The sequence below is a fragment of the Ptychodera flava genome, chromosome 3 (genome assembly GCF_041260155.1).
Source record: "Ptychodera flava strain L36383 chromosome 3, AS_Pfla_20210202, whole genome shotgun sequence".
Lineage (NCBI taxonomy): Eukaryota > Metazoa > Hemichordata > Enteropneusta > Ptychoderidae > Ptychodera > Ptychodera flava.
In genome coordinates, this window is record NC_091930.1 from 45160465 (window position 1) to 45166808 (window position 6344).

The following is a 6344-nucleotide window of genomic DNA, read 5'->3' on the forward strand; positions in this document are numbered from 1 at the left end:
TTTTCCCAGTTGCAGAGAGAGAGAGAGAGAGAGAGAGAGAGAGAGAGAGAGAGGGAGAGATGAAGGGCAGAAGATGAGAAGATACCCTTCTGTGTTTCTAAATTTGATCATCGTTTGCGCTGCACTTTGCTCCAGTGTCGTTAAAGCTGTTTAACTGAGTACAGGAATAACCAATTGTCACGTGTCTGTGTGTCGTACCATGTCGACCGATCGTAAGTCATATTAATTGCTTAAATGTCGACGACTTACGAGAACACGTGTGACTTTTTTGTCTTTCTGAGTCACCACAATAATTACGCAGCGACCTTATCAAGGGCAACGCTGACCTCAAAAGGGATCGTCTGCCAGGGAATCAAACAAGGCGCAAACGTGAGTTGGTCACGCGCGGTAAGTTCGGCAGCCAGTGAGAAGCGTCGTTCGCAATTTCTCTCGTCTATGTTGACAGACAGCAGTAACCGTTGGCGGCTGACCTCTGCGGTTTCGGGGTCAGACGGAACACCACTATTTATGAGACTCAGACAATTCTCCAATGAATCACCGGGGAATCACTGCGCATGTGTGAGTACAAAGTACATGCTCTCTGGATTCGATCCGCTGTGGTCCGGACCGTGGGATGAAAACGTTGATAAGCTTTAATATAAGGTTCATTCACAGCTATATTGCAATTGAAAGTCATAGGGACTCGGCGAAAAAAAATCAGAGGACCCAAGTAGGGAATGTAAGTCTCACTGTCGTTCTTTCTGATCTGTAAGTTTTAATGTAATATTTATAGACGTATATTGTACGGAAAGTACGCATGAAATTGTTCTGTAGGTGACAAAATCTTTCACTTATTTACATGTAAAATAATATCACAGCGGCAGTCCGATTGTCGCATCAAAGTGTTTGATGCACAGATGACTAAAGCAAGCAAATCTGATTCTATCAAAGTGGAACCTTGTAGGACGAAGTTTGTGAAATTGTCAGATTAGATTGTCGTAGACGAGATTTCTGTTCCAGATTGTTTTTTGGCGCTTTTTTGCAGGAAATTGTACAGTGATTCTTTCGTTTTCGGTGCACCACCATCCTCTTCTGTCTTCTGACGTAGAGGGCTTCGCAGATTGAAGGTGTTTGGTGCTTAGTGGATGTCATGGTATTCGCCCTTCGCTTTTATTGATTTGGTTTTTTTTAAAATTGAGTCTGCGTATCGAAGTTGCGAATGGAAGTCAACAAATCACAGGCAGTCAACGCATAACATTAGCAGCTGTGAACTGTAGCTCTTTTCTCTGTGTTTGGTTAATATTAATATATTCTGTATTTTATGTAAATATATAAAAATATTTAAAAGGCGTTTGACAATACAATTGTACTATTTGACCCGTACATATATTTTTATGCATATTGTATAATGATAATGTATTGCATCGTTCTATCTATATGTCATTGCTGTCTGAACCACAGAACCTACAAAGATATGTCTGACCAGGCCTTTGTGGCTTCTACTTTGCAAGACAAGGGTTTTTATTCGGGTAGGAACCCTCCCTCAAAACAGGGAGGATATACTGCTTCGACGTAACCAAGCTGTGCAGGTCGGACGATGCTATGGTGTTTTAATACCCATAGACCTACGGTCGTCTACGGTTTATATACGGTACACCGAAGTAATTTCAAACTTTAAATATTGAGGGCGCCTTTTTAAAGCTGGGTGGATGCGGCACCAGATGGTAGTGGTCTGTGTCCACAGTCTCTCCGCCACATGGTGACGGGAGTCTATTGATTGTGTGGCATGTACATGCCTTTAACACGCTCGATAACTTCGATCCTGCAACGAAGAGGGTCCCATGGTCGGTACGACAGTCACCAACACTTTGGTCCAACTACGGTATCCTGTCATAGTGGACTCCGAGAGAGCGTTTGATGAGCCTCTGTTCTTGTACTAGGGTGAGCGCTCAATTACCTACCAATGATCTTTCAGTAACAAGGTCACCTTATTATCACTTAACTATTGCTGTTATATATAATATTACTATTGCCTTAAACTGTTGCCATTGACTGTTAAATTGTCATAAAAACACATGTCACTTTTCATATAATACAAGCCATAGAACTTCTGAATGAAAACATTGCATATCATTCTGTCGCGGTATTCTGCACTCACAGTAGGCCTAAATATATTGCACCAAAAATATTTATATTTTACTTCAAGAACAGGGAAGACATGTTGCATTTTTTTTCGATAAAAGTAACATGGTCTGCCGTATTGTTTGCATTGTACACGATGAAGCCAGCAAGTTGTTTATCGAATGGCAACTCTCTAGTAGCTGCGTCAGCCGAAAAAACGAATTGACGGTCACGTTGTATATTCCACTTGGCAGGTTTATTTCATTTCAAGGCAGTGCTCTATGTGAGGTATGTTATTTTTATCAGACTGGAGGGAGAATATTACAGTTTCAATGTCGGAGAGCTTTGGTTCACCAAGTATCTGTTAGGGCTTCTTAAAGAGGGTATCTGGGAGTTTCAATGACCAACACGTGATTACTTATGCGAAAAGATGTGATTAATTTCCCCCATTTTGACCTTTTAAACAGTATTGATCATGCTTTTAATCTGTGGCTGTGTTGTCCTTTCGCATCAATTTTGAATTTACCGTGAGCGTATCGTCGATCAAAGTTTTGCCAACGACTTTCACATTTATTCAGATAGTGCCATGGAGAAACTTCTGAAGTTCTTGGTTTTTTTTGTTTGTTTGTTTGGGGTTTTTTTTTTTTTGGGGGGGGGGTTGGTCAAAAGTGCACTGGACAGTTGTAACCAGCTAAAAATACTGAACATAGTCAACTTTCGTTCCATTCCACAAAGACATATCCAGCTATATAAATTGTGAGAATTTCAGAATACAAACTTATGACATTGCATTCTCCATGTTTGTGTTTTATATATGGATAGGAAAAGACATAGATTCCATGTCGATTTTTGAAACTGGGTAGATGATGAAAGGTCACTGAACTTTACGTGACAAAATTGCGAGATGGAAGAGACGCCGCAAGACTCTCTTGGAAACGTTGAAAGTAAGGACTTGAGCTCAGCCTCACTTTCTTCTTCACAGATACATAGTCAGAAAGAAGTGGAAACTCGGACACAGGGGGCGCCCTAACAGGAAAGTGGTGCGTTGCAACGACGTACATATACATCTACCCAGCCTGCCTACTTGCTTAAATACCTACCTACCTATCTGCTTACCTACATACTTACTCTCAGTCATGTCTTTCTCCGCCTCTCTCTCTTTCTCTCTGTCTATTTATCTCTGTCTGTCTGTCTGTCTTTGCCTCTCTCTCGGACGAACCAGTAAAACGGACCAGTAAAACTGTCCGCGTTATCAGTAAGTCGCAAATCTGGAGTGCGTTGTCAGGGTTTGGGACAACCTCTCTGGCAAGTGTCCATTTTCTGAACAACACGATAGCAGTCAGACGTTCTTTGTTTGTACTGGCTTTCTGGACAAACATGCGGGTAGTGTGTTCCAAAACCCATTTAACACTATTGAAGAAAATTATTGCATGCCGAGCAGCTACATTGATATAAATTGTGTATGCAGTTCCCAAGTTTATATCTAGCGGTATCTCCCAGTCTCGTCGCTCTGCGCTCCCTCCCCCATCTCAATTCCATCTACCACCACAACTTTACTTGTTTCCTTGCTGATATGGCGATAGTTAATATCTGATCACCACGGCTGTACACCGGAGAATGTTGTGAGTAAATGCAAAGAAAATAGCGGAACATAGCTATAATCACGTTTCAAAGGCTCGTATCAGTGCAAACCATGGCATTAATTTTTATTCGGTCTTCCAACGCCCGCTTTGGGAGTATGCTCTGGCTTTCAAAAATGGAAAAACCACCACCGTCTCAATTATTTTTTACGTGCCTGGTCTTTTTTTAGGGCTTCCATTTCTCGCCAGTGCCTGTTTTATTCATGCAAACTAGGGTTCCGTTTCCCGTCAAAGCTTGGTGACTGGATCATTTTAGTTATGCAGGAACAAATTTTCCGTTCGCGAATATCTCCACTTGTCTGGAACATGCAAAGGATTTTGACAACGTTGTAATAGTACATGAAAAGGGGAAGCGATGTCATTTACACCGATGCACAATACATTGTCCACGCTCCCATTGCTGCAAAAGTTTATTAACCTTTTTAAATTTAATCGCCGTCTGTTCCGAAAATTAAATCCACGTTGTGCAATCACACACCTACGCAGCAAAAGAGGAAAAGTGAGAAACTCAGTTAAGAAATATTGCATATTACCTTGGTTTTTTGGAAAACAGTTAGGAATAATAAGGAATATGTCGACGATCGAGCGGGAAAAAAGGGCGCGCTTGGCGTTAGAGTCAGTCAGCCTCGTTCTGTAGCACGCATCAATTTCCTTGTCACGTTCTGTCTGTCTCTCTGCAAACATTTACCGGTTCATGCCGGCGTTATAATAAGCGGCCATGTGTAAATTGGCAGGATCGAAATTGGAGCAAGCTTCCTATCTACGTTTCTCAAACCAATCGCCGCGACCAGCCGCGGCTGGAATCCTCCTCCAGTGCCTGACCATTGGGTGTGGACGAGCGTCCTCTCACGGTGGGCTGGGATTAGACGGATGCAAGCCATGGCCGGTCTGTGTGGTTCTACATGCAGAGATCGATGCGATGGCCGCTGTACCGTCGGCGTGGCAGTCGATTTTTGTTGTTCGACGCCAGACAGGCTGAGTGTAACGAGAGAGATTAACTCCGGCGGATAAAAAAATACTCACCAACGTAAGTGTTCAAAATTCACCTTTCCAATTTAACCTCTGGGTTCAAATAATATGAGATAGTTTCCAAACAATAGTACTATCTGTGAACTAGTGTCAAGTTCAGTTCGGGAGAATGGTCCGAATAGGATCATTTGCCAAATATTAAAATTTCTGTCGTCACTTTTTACTAGGCAATGAAAAAAATAGGTCAACGTTGCTAATAATTGATCAGTTGTCGAAATTCCCCGTTTTTATTATATTTTTTTTTCAAAAATGAGGGTATACTAAAAGTCGTAATGCTATCGCCAGATACTTTACTGGAGGGACATGCATGGTTAGGATTTACGTTATATATAGTACAGACAAGGATGTACCTCCGTAAAATGGCCAATCTACGCTTAATACCCAGTCAACATAAAATGGCGCTTGCATCTGAAAAGACGAAATTCAAGCCCGTTGTTCTGTTTTCACTGAAATAAAAATGCACGCAATAGGCCGTGGAACTGTTTGATTATTTAGTTGATTTTGATTAGAGTTATTTCGCCTAAAAAGTTGGCCAGACAATGCAATGCTCAGCGGTTTATATTTTTGGCGTGTTTTAAAGAGTTCCTTTGTCTTGTCCTCGATGACAGCGTGACACAAAAAGAGTCTGACGAATGCGTCTGGCTACTTCCAGAATTGACTTTTGTTTTCAATACGTGCCCAAATTATTATGGTCGTTGGATCAGGAGACGAACTGTTCATTTTTTTTCATGTCATACTTCCTTTTAATATCGCGTGTCTCTGCGAGCTGTCGACTAAAATCCTTGCGGACGTTCATTCTGACTTGGCGCGACCTCTTTCACAAGTATTGAGGGTATCCTTTTTACAAGTAGTCGGGGTATTCCTCAAACTGAAGACCATCAAACAATTTCCATTGCCTTCAGAACCCCTGACGGTTCAAGCTCAAAACATTGGAGTTTAGGGAAGCAGACGACAACAAGCCACTCAGAAATCATACATTGTCACCAGGCGATTTCATTATACAACGCTATGTAGGCACACTAAAACATTGAAATTTCCAATGGCTGATTAATTTTTCTGTATCTGTCGAGAAGCGTTGAACCTCACCGCTACTAACATTCTTATACGCCAAGTTTTTGAAGTTTAATATTTGAAATACACATCTTGTCGATTGCAAATCATTTTAATATAATTTTCAGTGTGGTTTTTCGTTGAAACCCCTAACCCTAAAGAGTTCTATCGACTCATGCTCCATTTCTGTAACATATAAGTACATGTACGCTTCGGACTTGTCATATTGTACGCATGGAGTTACCCGCGGTATTTAGAATTTCCATCCCCCGGTCTAAAGTATCAAGGTTATTTTCGAAAGTGTTTGAATTTTGTTGGAAAGGGAAGTCGAAGGCGAGTTACAAGACAGTAAGAATAAGATGTTAAGATCACATTTATTCGGTATTATTGTTCAGGTTTCGCGTGCTAGTTTGAATTTTCGATGTGCCATGTTCACATACAAGAAGAGTCAAAATATCGGAAATAATATGCGTATGGGAACGACAGCGGGTACGGATCGAGGCATTTTGGTTCGGACATCCCGTA